The sequence below is a fragment of the Crocodylus porosus genome, unplaced genomic scaffold (genome assembly GCF_001723895.1).
Source record: "Crocodylus porosus isolate Cpor-Errol unplaced genomic scaffold, CroPor_comp1, whole genome shotgun sequence".
In the NCBI taxonomy this organism is placed as follows: Eukaryota; Metazoa; Chordata; order Crocodylia; family Crocodylidae; genus Crocodylus; species Crocodylus porosus.
The window spans coordinates 58,540,382-58,556,481 of NW_017728909.1; positions in this window are offsets into that span (position 1 = coordinate 58,540,382).

Sequence of the window (16,100 nt, forward strand, 5' to 3'; positions counted from 1 at the left end):
TAGGGCTCAAAGGAAACAATACATTTTGGTCTAGTCTATACTGTGGCAAAAAACCATAATAACTATCATTAGCAAGCAACTACCTCGTAACTGGGCAGTGGAATACACTTTTAATGTTAGTGTAAACACAGACAAAGAGAAGGGAAAAAAATAGGAGAAACATTTCTTCTTGTAACAAGCATATTGTTGCCTCCATTAATTGCCATGGAAGATAAAAATTGCATTAACTGGAATATCAATATTACTAGAAGTAGTTGATGGATTTTGGCAAATTCTATTCCACCTTGGTAAACTCAAGATGACAGCATTTTTAATCTTACTTGGAAGATACAGTTTCTCTTGCCTCCCATATACTGCTAAATTTGCCCCAAAAATATTCAGAGGAGAAATGAGCAAGATTCTGGAAATCGTGAAAGAAATGGAAATTCATATGGATAGCAGCTAATGTTTGAAAAAGGCCATAGTGTCAGGTTAAAATTAGGCAAGGTGCTGGAATATAAAGTTAGAGAAAAGCATTCAATGACAAACCAGTTTATACTCCTTAGGCTGGATGACTGATGGAGGGTTTATGTATTAGTCTGGCATAAGACAAAAAGTTAAAAAAAAAAAAAAACAGATTGTACAGGTTTTTCAGAACAATCAGTAAAGCCTCACATGCCCTGTTTCTAGAAGAAAAAGTGATTGGCAATGGACAACAGTTCACAAGCTATGACTTCTAAGAGTTTAGAGTATTACCTCATATATTATTTCCAGTCTATTTGTGATACATTTTTTCTTGCTGTAGTATCAGAGCACCTGATGAAATGGAAGACTACTATTATCTGTGCTTCACAGAGTGGGAATAGAGGCACAGAAAGTACCTAATTCACTTGACAAAAGACAAAAAAGTACTCTGATGCAATAGAGACTGGGATCCCAGTTTCCCAGCTCCTAGACCAGTACCGTAACCACTGGACCATCATTCCTACCCCACTGTTTGCAATAGATGTGTGCACAGACTAAATGCAGAAATGCCTGCCAAGGATTTTATGTTATTAAATACCTGCTTATTTAATTTAATGTCCATCTGCAAAAAGTTAATTTTGTTGGATTTTTAGGCATGAACCAATGAAAAAGTTTCCATTTACCATTGTTCATATTTAAATCTACATTATAATTCCATTTGTTACCAAAAAAACATAGTATTTACAGCAAAATTAATTGTCATTTGTGGTAATATTTCACTTTTGATACTCCTTGACCTGAAGAGTTTCTTCCACCTCTGCTTTGCTCCATCTTAGTTATTTATTTCTCTGTAAGCTTTACATATCTGTGTGTGCGTAAACTGATGACTGTTGCCTGAATGCCAAATCTGAGTCTGACATGCAGCAAAGTATGGACCATTTCCCTTCAGTGTGCGACAACTTTAGTCTCACAATCAACACTAAGAAGACAGAGGTTATCAGCCTGCACCAGTAAAGCTGAATGGCCAGACCCTCCAGGCAGTTCACATAGATGATGAAACCAATGCCAGAATTGTCAAAGCAAATGTGGCCTTCAGCAGACTACATGCAAACATGTAGGAGTTCAGAGGTATCATTCAACAAACAAAGCTGAAAGTCTACAAAGCCATTGTGTTGCTGATCTTGATATATATGTGCGAAACCAGGACAGTCTACAGATGCCATGCTACAATGCCGAACCACTTTCATATGCGCTGTCTGAGGAAACTGATGAGGATAAGATGGCAAGGCAAGGTCCCAGACACTGAGGACCTCGCACAGGCAAGCATGCCAAGCATCTGCACTCTGTTGATAAAATCACAGATGAGATGGGCAGGCCTTGTCACCAGGATGTCAGGTGAGAGACTGCCAAAGATCTCTGGTGAGCTAAAGGAGGGAAAGTGCTCTCAGGGAGGCCAGAAGAAACATTACAAGGACTCCCTCAAGTCAGCCTTGAAATATTCAACATTCAAAGTCTTGGGAAGATCTAGTTTATGATCATTCCACCTGGCAAAGCTTCATTCATACTGGAGCTACAGTCTATGAGCTGAGGAGAACTGCCGAGGCAGAGCCGAAGTGCAAAAACAGCATAAATCTCACAACAGCAGCACATCCGCTATTGATCAAAGTGGTACCTCTTGCTCAGTGTCCTATAGACAGTTGAAAACACAAATTGGCCTGATCAGCCACTCATGTACTCACAGAAACCAAACCAACCAGAGATGTCATAGTCAGCTCTGAATTCGAAGGACAACCAGCAATGTGTATATGTATGCAGTGTCATTAATAAAGAATAGTTTTCACACAGAATCAATAGTTATATTGTTGATTTATTGACCTGCCTGAATCACAATTAATAGAATATTTGTATATATAGCACTTTTTGTTTGAAGTTCAAGAAGTTCTCAAGAATCTTTTATGTCCATTAGAGAAGTTCTAGAAGCAGCAATTATATCTATTTTATAGATAAGTAAATTGTACAGATTAAGCAATTTACTTAGAAAGGCCTTTCTGTGCAGATGGACCATGGTACTTTTGTGGAACCTCATCCTCTGAATAAGGAATTCTTTTCTTCATGGAGCAATTTACTCAATCAAGGCCTTTATTTGTAGTAGACTAGCGAAGTAATCTGTACTCTTAAATCCCATGTTTCTACTTTAGGGGAATAACTAGAAGAAGGCCTACTTCATGTCTTGTCTTTTTTAACTCTTCATTTTGTTGGCTGTTTTCATTAGCAGTTGAAGGGCACAAGAATCTTATTTAAAAGGTAATAATATATGCAAGAAATTATCAAAAATAGTTTAAAAACTATAAAAATATATTTCAATGATTTTGCAGAGGAGAGGCTTGAAAGGTTTGCATTTCAAACCATTAAAATGAACCACTGTGAATCCACAGTGTAAAACAAAGGCAGCTTCCCATCATTCTTAAATAAAAAAATATATGTGCTTGAGCTTAAAGTGTTACTTATATTTATTTTTACATAGGCAAGTGGCAAGCTGAGCCTATATGCCAAAAAAAAATGCTTGCTTTATCGTTACCTTGTATTCCTCCTACTGTTTTCCCCACCAATTTCTCTGTTTCATCTACCTGTTTCATCCTGTCACAAACTAAGACTGAGATTGTAAACCCTGTGGGTTCATTTTCCTTCATATATTTTTCTTGCATGTTTGTGTAGCATCTAGCACCATGGAGCCCAGATCTTTCACTGGCCTCCTCTATACTATTGTAAGATGATAATAATTTTCTATTTTATCTACTTCCAGAGAAAAAAAAATCTAGTAAATTAGGTAAGCCCCCCCGGAATTATTACTTAATATATTGAATCATATACGAAAGTAGATCCTTTCACCCATTAGTTCCTACATGACACACTTATAAAGTTCTACATAATACATAAAACATGTATTTTGAAATGAGAAGACAGATCATCAGGTTGAAGACTCCAAATGAGGAAAATCAGTCATGCCCATCCTCACTTTTGCAATGGCTACTGGCCTTTTGTGCAATTAAGTTAAGCTGAAATTTACTCCTGAAGGTGAAAACACTTCTTTTTTGTTTGAAGAATCAAGTTGTTAAGCAGAAAGCACCTTTTTGCTGAGTAGCGAAGGTAGGTCTTGTTATGTCTTGGCTTAAGTGCTAAACACTAAAATCAATATTAGCAATTAATCTATTTTGGTAATTGTTTCTTTTACAATTAAAGTGGTTTTGATGTTTTCTTTTCACTATACCACAAGCTTCCACTTGCATTGTTGTAAAGATATACTGAAGTGCTTACAAGTTGATATTAGAACTATCAGAAATTAATACATTAGCCACAGGCTAGTATTGGCTTCATTTTTTCCCAATGTGGCATTCCTATGTGAAGATTTTAACGAGTGAGAAGATTACAAACTGGGAAGCATTCCATTTATGTAGTGTGCAAAATGTAAAGTTCTTTTGGTCTTCTAACATTAGAGCTAATAGCAGCTGATGAACAATAAACTCATACCTGTCATACAAGTGGAAGAAAGAGCTTATATAGGTTTGCAGGAATTGGACCATTGAAGGTCTTACAGGTCAGAACTAGAATTTTAAAATCAATCCTCTGCTTCACAGGGAACTAGTGTAATGAACAAAGTAACTACAGTATGTTCTGAGGCTTGGGATCAAGTTAACAACCTGACAGCAGCTTCTTCAAAAGCTGAACAGAAGTGCCATAGGCCTAGTCAGTGTCTATGTTCCTCAGGCATTTAAAAATGTATTCCAAGCACTTGGACTTATTATTACTTACCTTCTACTGATTCTCTATACAATAAAAATAAACAACAACACAAAACATTACTGCCTAACTGCTCTGACCTTTTATGAGTAAGACTAAATAAGCATTGTACCAAAAAATTACATTAAAATCTGTTATACTACTAGCAAATAATAATCCTACCCCCTATTTGTAATCCAAGCACATGCCTCTGCATTCCACACAAGAATGATGATTTGTAGAGCTCTGGGTGGAAAGGGGGCCCCAGGATTAATAACCATGAGTGGGTAGAGATCAGGCAACCACTTTTCTCTTGTTCTTGCCCCAAACTGCCAGAAGGGAGGACCAAGGTTTCTTCTTCTCTAGACCCCATGTCAGATCAAGGTCAGATGGGGAATTTCCTGCCCGCTGCTCTGACTAAGGAAGGGATAAGGCTGGCTCGTGAATCTCAGTACAGAACTGAAAGGATCACCTAAATGTCTGGCACCCCAAGCAGTCAATTGTTTTTATTTTGCCTACTTTAGCTAACCAGGTCCATGGCATTACCACACCCCATTTATAACTTTGTATCCAACTTGCATGTAATTTACAGGTGTAATCCTCTCTGCAGCATCTCTTGAAACAACACAGCAGGAAACCCTTTTGGCTTTGGATGGGAAAAAAGTTACCAGTTGCTATCTAATGAATAAGAGTTAATAAACTGAAGTGGTAAACCAACACGTGAATTATGAAGGTCTTCCCTCACTAATGGGAGTTATTCAGTGTCCCACAGATGCTCATTATGTATTGTTTATACCCAGTAGTAAAGTCTGTCATTGCTTCAGTGGCATTAGCTGGAAATGATGTTCTGTGATCATCGAATAAAAGCTATTGAGGAGTTTTGTTGTTTGTACTTATTACTCTCTCTCTCTTTCTTTCCCTCTCTCTGTGAGAGTGTTATTTATATGAATAACTATTCACTCTCACTCAAACAGAGGAAATCTTGAAAACATCTTGATGCAGGCTGATTATGAAGAAATAGGGATGTTAACACAGAGGGCCAAATTCATCTCCAGTGTAAATCTGTTGACTACAACAGAGCTACACTAGGGATGGATCTGGGTCAAAATTGTCCAAAATAAATGTACTCAAGATATAAGATTCAAATTAAAAAGTAGAACATAACAAGGCATCTGTTGAGTGCTTTCAACTATGCCCTGGTGTGCCTTACTGTGATTCCAAAGTAGCCCTAAGGTAAAAATGTGAAGAACTATACCATCGTTGTATAATAAGAAGTGTCATGGAGGCAGAGTTAGCATTAGTTTCCTGGTATGCAAAGAGGAGATCAATGAATCTTGTAATCTGGCTTCTGGTAAACGATGCTAAAACCGTCACTGTTCTGGTGTTAACTGGGAATACAGAATGCTGGATAACAGGACCCTTGAGTCTTGTGAGATATTTGAAAAAGCCGAATGCTTTCAATCATGCCCTTTTACCTCACTGAGACTACAAAGAAATCGTAAAAGTAAAATTTAAAGAAATACATTTATCAGATTTTTAAAAAACACTCCCGCTTTATTTTCCAACATACAAACAGTTATTCCAAACTCATTTTTGCAGTAACTTGTAATACAGGGCATACAAAATATTAATATATGCTATGAATAACATTGTTTATTCTTAAATATTTTAGGAATATACTTTGCACCTGCCATTTAATAGTACACTGAAAAACTATCATTTTAATTTAGGTAGTAATTTTCATCCTCAGTATGCTTCTCAAATATTAAATGTTAGTCTGAGTCTTGTTTTGCATAGGGATATAGCTGAATAAGAAGGGGTAAAGCGTTTTTCTCCTTGTCCTTCTGTGCGAAGGCTGGCCAACTTGCAGTCCTTGAGCTCTGGACACTATTTAGAAAAATCTTTAATAAGTTAAACTTAAGATATTAAATTCAAATCAATGAATGCTTCTGGGTGTCCAGCAGTTTTCAGGTCACTTATTCAAGGGTTGAAATATAGATTCAGCAACATGAATTTATGCATTTGCGTTAACAATTTTGGTACCTAAGTGAAAGAGGTGGCAAGGCTTGTGCTAGTAGAGACACTAGTCTCAAAATAATCAGATCCTTGCCTTTCTCGCTGCACCAGCAATCAGATCTGTATCTTTGGAGAGGGAAGAAAACATGTTTCCAAGATGACACAACTGCCCTGAAAAGAACACTGCTTAAGAAAGGAGTTCCTATGTTCTAGTACCTCTTACCATTATTGTACCATTTAAGCTAGATTTATTGTAGCTTAAAACCAAAATTAAGCCTGGGTGGCAGAATATGCTTTTATCCACTACATAATTCAGTATCTTAGGCCTAAAGATATTAAATGACTTGATTCAGGATCAAACGGCAAGTCAATGTCAGAGGAAAGATTAGAACCCAGCAGGGTCCTGGCCCTAGGATTTCACTTCAAGGCTACATTGTTTTCTGTTGGTTGAGCTACACAAAGAAGTTGCATCATGTTAATTAAATAAATCAGGACTGTTCAACTTCTCAGTGGGCATGTCTACACAAGATGCTTTACTGTGCTGTAAGCTGTGTGCAGTTGGAGTGTGCAGGTGCTTCTCCCTTTGCTGCACCATGTACATGGCCACTTCTCCCCTCGCTGCATTGCACATATGCCTGTGTGTTCAAGACCCACCTTTAACTCGCAGCCATGGGTCTTTCCCACTGTATCACACCATGTAGCTGCCCCAGCTGTAGCCTATCTGAGTGCCTCAGGGTGTACCATGCCTTTACACCATGTCCTGTCCCTTGAGGCAGGAAGCAGAAGCCAGAGGAAGAAAAGGGAGCCCAAAGTTCCTGGGTGCTGCTGCAAGCCACCAGTTGGACAACCCTGAAATAGATTTAAACTGATTTCTTTAAACCAGTACAAATCTGTGTTGACTTTTTCATACTGATTTACAATAAGGCTATATTGGCTTAGAGCAGAGATGGGGAATTAGTTTGGCTGGAGGGCTGCTTAATGAATTCTGGTGAGCCATCAAGAACTACAAGGGTAGCTCCACCCCTTGACAGGTGCTTCACCCCCTGGTCAGCATCTTGGGACCAGAAGTCCTGCCCCTAACCCCGGACTTTTGCCACTAGACATCCCTTTCCTTGCTCCCCAGAAATACTCTTTTTGGGAGGGGATGGTTGCCATCTTGGAAGCAGAAAATAAAACAAATCATACACTAAAAGTCAAACACCTACCGTAACATATTTTAACTTTATTACAAAAAATATTTTTTCATGATTTGTGTTTGCATAAGGTATATAGAGATGATTGCATAATAACTCAAAAATAAAGTCTTACTCTTGTATATTGTATGGGGAATGTCGTGTGTGGTTGGGGTGGAGGTGTATATGGTGGGCTGTGGGGGCCTTTGTGAGGGTGTGGCTGTCTGTGGGGGGGGTAGGGTATGTGGGAATTTGTGGGATCAGGGTGAGACGGAGAGGAGGTGTGGGGAATCCCCACACACTGCCCCCATGGTGCACAGCCCCTGCTGGCAGCAGCAGCAGAAGGCAGGGACACTTGGGGTGTTTATGCCTGGCACAGGCACTGCCACCGGTGGCACACAGCTCTGGCTGGCACTGCACATGGGGGCAAGAAGCACAACCAGGCCAGCCTACCTCTGTTGCTTGGGGCTCCCCATGGTGCATGTACAGCTCCTGCATTCGCATGCTGTCGCCAGGGGAAGCCACATGCAATGAAGCCAGCTGCCTTCACCATTCCCTGCTATGCAGGTCCCAGGACTCCACCAGAAGTTAAGGGGAGCCCTGGCCCCAGCTTCCCTGTGGAGTCCCATGACTGGCATGGCAGGAAACTGGCTCCATTATGCCAGGCTTCCCCTGGTGGCACGTGAGTGCAGGAGCTACACGTGCACCAGGGGGAGCCCTGCATGACAGAGGTGGACGGGCCTGGCCACTCTTCTTGCAAGAGCTATGTGCTGTCTGCACATAGCCTATGTGCAAGAGCTGCATGCTGCCAGCAGCAGTGCGTGCACCAGGCATGAGCACCCCAAGTGCTCCCACATGCTGCCATTACTGGGGGCTGCATACCATGAGAGGAAATGTTTTGGGGGGTCCCCACAACCCCCAGCACTCCTTCACACCCACACCCTGCCCACCGAGGCCCACCAAGTCCCACCACCCCCCTGGGCGCAGGATCTGCACTGCTGCCAGCCCCTTGTCCCATGCTCACACCCAGTTGCAGCTCTCCTCCCACCCCCACCACTTCCCTACTTGATGCCCAGAGTGAGCAGGATGCCAGGGAAGCTAAGCAGATCCCCTGGTGGCTGCAGCACTGGCAGCGACAACCCCACCCGAAGCTGCATGCTGACTGGGCCCTTCCATGCACAAGGGTGGGAGGGGGGCACAATAGGGTATTTTGGAGAGGATGTATATGTGGGCGCCTCGCTTCCACCCTCACAGGAAGAAGGTCTGGATGAGGTACAGTTAGTTGGTGGGCACCTGCAGGCTCGATGAAATGGCCATATTTCATGGCCATTTCATGAAATGCCAAGATCCAGCCCATGGGCCATATTTTGCCTGCCCCAGCTTACAGTGTGTTAGTAAATTTATTTCAGGAAAAGATTAAAGAAGCATCAGTCTCTCACACCCAGGAAATGGAAGCTGGTGTAGCAATAAGGTCAAGTTTGTAGAAACTGATTCATGTGAGAGATCTCCATTTTTGGGTGTCCGTCTTGAAACGTGAGGAAGGGGCTTAATTTTAGAGGGCAGGTGTTCAGGACTTTGACAACCAGACACTTTCCAACATCTCAAGTTGGGCAACACAAAATGGAGGCAATCATAATTAATAGACATTTTGGAAAATTTTGGTTTAAGTATCTTTCTTCCCACCTTTGTATCTATGTTATTCATTCTATAATAAAGCAGCCCAACGTGACTGTGTGTGTGTGTGTGTGTGTGTGTTTGTGTGTAGGGGGGTGCCTTTAAGCATTGTACATTTCTAGAATTTTACAATACTCGACAGCCTCACTCTTGACATTCAGGACAGAGACTGCAAGAATAGGATTGTGGTGTACTATGTTGGCTCTCTCTTAATGATTTTTATACTAAATGTGCTCAGTTTGCAAAAAGGATCAGATTAGGTTTGCCACAGCGCTTAGCACAGTGGGTTTCTTTTCCCTGAAAGGAGCTCCTACAACCTACCATCACCACCAATAGTAATAATAATAGTTTTTCTATAATTGCCAACCCAGCATACTTGGGCTCTGAGTCAGCCGGACTCTTTCCTTTAGCCACAATAAAGGTACTACTGGCCATACTAGGCCTTCCATTACATCTACATCTACAGAACACACCTGTCTTCCAATTATGCCCTCAGTGACATCTGTTCAGCCTCATTTCCTTCAGTCAGGTTGCACAGTTGAAACCGGTAGGAATTTTGTAAACAATTCTGTTGCTGATGCTTGAGAAGGCATAGAAGCCTGCCCCCACCATATTTTAAGATTCTAACAAAAGTTTTGCTGAACCAAAATGTAACAAGGTTATTTTAATACATCAACATGGTAATGTGTATTTTTTTGATCTCTCGACAATACATTATATTAAGGAACCCCCAGGCACAGTAGAATCCAAATGACCAAGCACAGAGCATGCAGATCCTAGCTACAAGCATAAAACACAGTGAGGGCTATCGGATGCCTTACACCCTATTTAAAGAAATAGTTCCTAATTATTCTAGGACATAAGCATGTTGTTAGAAATATAAATGGAATTAAACAAATGTGTGATTATGCATGTTGATACTGAGAATGTGTTTTATTTGGAAATTTTTTAAGATCTTGACTAAGTCAATAACTGTTATGCAAGCCTGATAAAAAGATTGTAATAATTCTCAGTAAGAAGTTATCTGCATTTATAGGTACCCATAATGTGCTTGGGTTGCACATTTTTAACAGAGCACTTTTTTTTTACCTGCGTTTTGAATTTGGGGGCTGTGTCAGAATCCATTTTTCTATTAACCTGTATTTATCACCTTCACTTATCCTGAGCAACACCATTCAGCTGGGGCAGGGGGTGGGGGAGTGTCCTTTTTCTGATTTTTCTTCAGTGTTGAGAAAAAACATCTTAATGCTTCTTTGTCTTCTTTTTTTTACCTTTCTGGAATATGCTTTTTACTTCTTCAGAACTTCAAACATGCTGTACCATTCCAATTGACTAGAGATGTACATTTTTGCATAAGAAATAAACCTAGTCTGACCCTACACAAAGAAAATTGGGGAGGGAAAGAAAAATGAACTGTTTTCCTAGCTACAGTTCAAACTGGGATGGACCTATAGGGGAAAGAAAGAAAGCAGCTAAGGCTCCAACTACAGAATCCTGATCCTTCCAGTGGCACCAAACAGCCAAGAAAGGGAGATTTTCCTTACTATTCTTCCATTTCCCAAGGTATATGCACGCCTGTGTTCTCCACTGATGTAATTCTCTTTGATTGTCATAGGTTAGCTGTAATTCCTTAATCAAAAAGGGATATGTCATTTTACCACTGAGAGACTCTATTAAACAAAGGTTTTCCTATTGAAAGACTTTATTGACTATGAACAGAAAGGAGGAAACTTTTCAAGTTAACTACTTATGTAGTCTTTGCTTTCTAAATGTGCCACTGTAAAATGTAACTGTTTTTCCTCCTTTTGTGAGTGTTTTAACTATTCTAAAGAATTTTTGGATTTGTTGCCTACTGAAAAAAGGAACACAGTCCCTTGTGCAAACCTATGAATTCAAGTTAGCTGTCTAATGTTGAGCCAGCCACAGTAGGATATTAGTTCAATAATGCCTCACAAATCCCAGTGCTAGTTAAATACAAATGCTAACAGGAATGAAAAGCAACACACAAAAAAACCAACTTGCTTTATTCATGAAGTAAGCAAATATAATTGTGAATACATACTGGGTGTAATACTCACATAAAGACCAAGGGACCGCAGAGAAGTTGGGAAAATAAAAGTAAACTCTGCAATCCACAAACCAAAAGTGGAGTAAGATAGTCCTTTGAGTTAAGATAGTAGAGCCTCTCCCATTTCACAACACATTAGCAATACTTTGAGTCTTATTATCCAGGTTCCTGCATGCAGCCCCTTTTGGGCCTTGAGCTCAAGCCTCTCAGCTAGAAGTATATGTAATTCCAGAAGCAGTTCTGTAGGAGTAAGGTGACTTTTCTGCTGTAATGCCATTTTTCAAAGTAGAACTGCCCTTTATAAATAATGTAAATTATATGGGATCCCTTGGTAAATAACATCTGATTTACAAACCTCTGTGTAATAAACATAAGGGAGCAAGCAAATTTTCACTTTGAATATGACTAGACACCTACAACTGCAACAAATTTCATATAGAGTTTTTTTTAATTCTATTTTCTTCTTTTTGTCCATTTTCCTGGGGATTTTTGATCTGTACTAAATATGCAGGAGTGATTATGTAACACTTACTAGTGTATCACATTAAAAAAACAAACTGTAAGGTTCTTTTAGCAACAGGACTTTCCCGATTTTTCCATTATGCTCCAAAATTGCAATAACTCTAGCCCTCATTATTCCATTTATCTTTCATTCTAATGTCCTGGAAAAGCGAAGAGAGACCCAATAACTAAATACTAATTATTGTTACAAATCAAATAATAGTCCTGGGAATTCAGTCACAATCTCTTGGGGGCAGCAAGATCTTAAAACTCTCTCCTTCTCTCTTCGGCTGTCATGTTCAATCATCATTCTGGTATAATTTTTAAAAATTAATTTTCTATAAGAAAATGGATACAAACAAGGCCTGAATGCTAGACTTACCATAGAAAAAGTAAAGATGACATGCTGCCCTTTTGATATGCCTGTTCAATATTTACAGTCAAGTTCAACTAACACTTACATAATATGAACATTTTAAAACAAACTCATTACTATAGCCCACTACTTACTTGATTAAATACAGATCAAGCGTGTTCCCTTAAATGTATTTTTGCTAATTAGCTAGTTACCCATGCAACAGGCAGAAAATCAGGTAATAACAGGAAACCAAATTGATTAGATGGCTCTCTTTTGGATGTTACCTGTTTCATAGCAAGAAGGATGATTTTACATTTACTAGGAAAGAATGTCCCAATGGTGAAAGCTGAAAATGAGATTTTCACTTTCACGATTTTGCCTTATTTTAGCTAAAATGTCTTCTAACTTATAGGTTGGATTAAACAAACAAAACAGTGGAGATCTTTGTATGAAATAAAGTAACAGATTGTGAGATGTGAAGATTGAATCGTTATTTTATGCTTTGAAATGTGGATATGCAAATGAAAGCTAAAATTACAAATGGCAAAGCAAAAAACATGGTACACACTATGGAAACTGAGGGGGTTTGTTTGTTTTTAATGCCTGTAGTGATCAATGTCATGAATCTCTGCCACAATTTGTTCTATCTGGGTGAAGGATAAGTAGCCTTAACAGTGAGTCTAATTAGGAATTGTTGTGAAATTAGAAAGTTGAACCTGTAGCTAGATGGACTCTGTAACTGTTCCGGTCAGGGAAGATAAGAGATTAGCTGAAACCACAGGTTGTTTAATAACATCTGTAACTCTTGAGTATTATCTAATTTACAATCTGGATGTGATGACTGGAGCTGAGAAGCCAAATAGTCTTCCGATTATGCAGATAGGAGATATCATAAGATTATGTATGAATAAATTCCCGAACTTGCTCCTGTTTGAGGGCTTTTCTTGCATATGTGGTCTCACCTGTTTTCAGAAAATTACAGCCTTTTGTACCATATTCTTTAGAACTGTCTCATTGAAATTACTCATTTTAACTATTTAAAGATTAATAACTTTAAATAAATATAGAAAATGCCTATAAAAGAGGGAGAGATGTGGCCCCAAGCAGAACAATTTAGATTAATTAACAGATGTTTAGTTTGGTCAACTTAAAAAAAAAACCCAACAGCTCATGTCTTTTAGAAATAGGAATGTCTTGACCTGCATTAATTAGAGTCCAAGAAACCTAATACAGCACTGAATAGGATACTATACCCATCTTAAAGAATTGTAAAAGCAACATATAAACATAAAAGGTAGATATGTTAGCTATCCAAAGAGGCACCTTTAATCTTCCTGTTCTGTTTTCACAATATGTACTTACCTGGCCTGGATAAATCAAAGCTCAAACTGAACTAACAAACTAAGCCTTGCTGTTAAATACAAGGAAGGATACATATCAGGCTCTTATTTAGAGGTTGCCTGTTGCCTAAGTGCACTGATTGTACTGGGGAAAAGGGGCCATACAACCTGCAGAACTGCCCTTGGTCTACAACTGGAGACATGGTTTAGGAAAAAAGGGGGTAATCAGAGAACACTGTGCCCTGGCTCTGCTGAGATGGTCCCATTACTCAGGAGGGTGGTAGCAACAAAAATGAATTTGAACAGTCTCTGGGCTGCCCTAAAATCCAAGCACTGCTCTTCTGCTGGGCTCAAATTAAAAACATGGACTTTCAAGAAAAGGTGGTTGAGATCCTCTGCAGCTTTACTTTTCTAGCCCCATATCCCAATGGAAAGAACATGTGCCCTTGCCAAAGGTTCACCATTCCAACCCCGAGAGCAATGCCCCTGCTTGATGAAATCCTAATCCAGTGGAGAAGCTCTGTGGCTTGCAACAAAAACCGTCTTCCAGTGTAAGGAGGAGTGGGAGAGCTTCCTGGGATGCATTAGCACTGGGACTCTGATTCAGTCACCCTCCTGTATTGTTTTAGGATGATCATTCCCAAGTGTGCAGGAGAAGAGAAGTCATTGGCAAAAACCCATTTTCCTTGTGTGGGGGTGACAGAAGAAAAAGCTTGTTGCAGTGAGGGGGAGGGGTGTTTGGTGGAGCAGTTTCTCTTACTAATTAATGGCAGTGAAAGTGACGAAGAGAGCGGGGCAGCAGTATTGAACCTGGAGGGAAGGGGCATTGAACTTGCGACTCCAGAATCCTGCTGCCTGCGCTGGGAGGAGAGAAGAGATTACGGAGCACGTGACTGGGGAGAAGGAGGAGGATTTATGCTGGATGTGACGTACAAAAAGGATTATTGAACCTGTGACATAGTAGCAAGCAGATTACAAGAAACATTAAGAAGCCTTTCATGGCAATAATACTGTACACGAATTGCATCATCAGGCTCTTGGAGACCCTGAGGCTCTAGCGCTCTGAGTCTACTGAGAGGTGTTTTAAAGACATATGAAGAATTAAAGGTATTTTAGCAAGACAAATGTTTGCCTCGAAGATGCCCGCATCAGCCAAGATTAAACTGTCTGAGGATGGTGCTATGTCAATACCGGAAGAATGTGGATATTGTGAGCAAATCGACTGTCACATATGATTTGACAAATTCTGATTTGCTTTTAGGAAAATGGCTCTTAATCCTATTAGGGGAAGGGAGGGAGGCAGGCACTGTGAGTCAGTTACTTGGAGCAGCTCTAAAACTTCAGGATCAAGGTGGATCCGATGTGCTTCCCTTCCCCCAAAAAGCAGGAACGCAAATTGGCGTGCCTTAAAGTGTCACCTTAGAAAGGATTACGGGGGAGCATCACCAGTTAGAGCCAGCCACCCACCCGCTCAGGAGATGTCCCGCCTGGGTGAAAGGGGATGCAATTGCCTTATTCATCACGTTCCCAGCCTAGAGAAAGGGAGAGGGAAAGCTGACCTTTCCCTTCCCGCACGTTGTAGAAAATGTTTAACTTTCCTTCCCGGGGCTTGGCTGCTGGACGAGCAGGGACTGATTTAAAGCCCATGCTCTGGCCTGAGATGGAAACACATTAATTCTAATTTACATGTTGATTTCTCTAAACACAAGGGGCTGGGAAGACATTTCACATTACTTAAGGCTACTTCCCAGCCCCACATGTTTATCTACCGCAGATTTCCAACGTGCGCTCAATAGTGCTGGGGTTGCAGGCTGGAGCAGTGCCTTGTCTGTGATGATTTATAATATCTTATTGGAAAGGCTAATATTTCCCTTGCATTAGTCTGTTTGGTATTTATATATGTTGATTCTGATTGAGCAGTGTGGCCTTTGGGTTTTCACATGTCTCCTGCACACTTCGTAGCTGTAGGCAATGTGGCATTCTGAGCTTTCCTTGGGAAGGACAGCCTCCAAAGTCGTGGGTGTTTGGGGGCCAGCTGTTGGGGGATTATTGTGAGTGTTACTGTTGTTACATTTTTCCTACCATTAAAAATAATAAGAAATGGAGAACATGCAGACAGTTGGTTTGATTGCAACTTACTGGCTTCCGATCGGTGTTGAGCGGATGAGTCAGAGATATGCCCCCCCCCCATGCAACTAAACATTGGGACATGCTGTACCAGCTTCCCACATGGATGGGTTTTTTCCAATCCAGACCCATAAGGACAGTGTAGACACTCCTCCACTGTGCAGCACTCAGATTAGTGCACGAGTCTGCACCCTCGCCAGTGGGTCTCCCCAAGTCGGGAAAGAACTCATTTAAAGCAAAACCAAAGTGGAGGGGAAAAAAGCAAGCAAGCAAGAGAGGGATCAGAGGTCTTTCCATTGATAATGCGACTGTGCCAAATTACGGACCACGGAACAACACTGCCCTCCATGCAGCTGCGATGGTGGCATTGCAGAGATCCAGTCCTTTCTTCAAGAACATTAGGCCGGTCGAGGGGTGTAGGCTGTTGCCGTGCTGGTCTAAGGACGAATCTGTACCCAAAAGCTTACAAAAAAGGACCAGCAAGGAGGTTGCTGGGGGAGTGTCTGCAATTCAATGGGAGGGAAAGGGGCAGAATCCGGCCCTGCGCCTATTCCCAGGGCTTCCCAGGGTTGACTGTTTGCTGAAGCAGTGGGTGGTTTGTGTGTGTGTGGGGGGCCCACAGG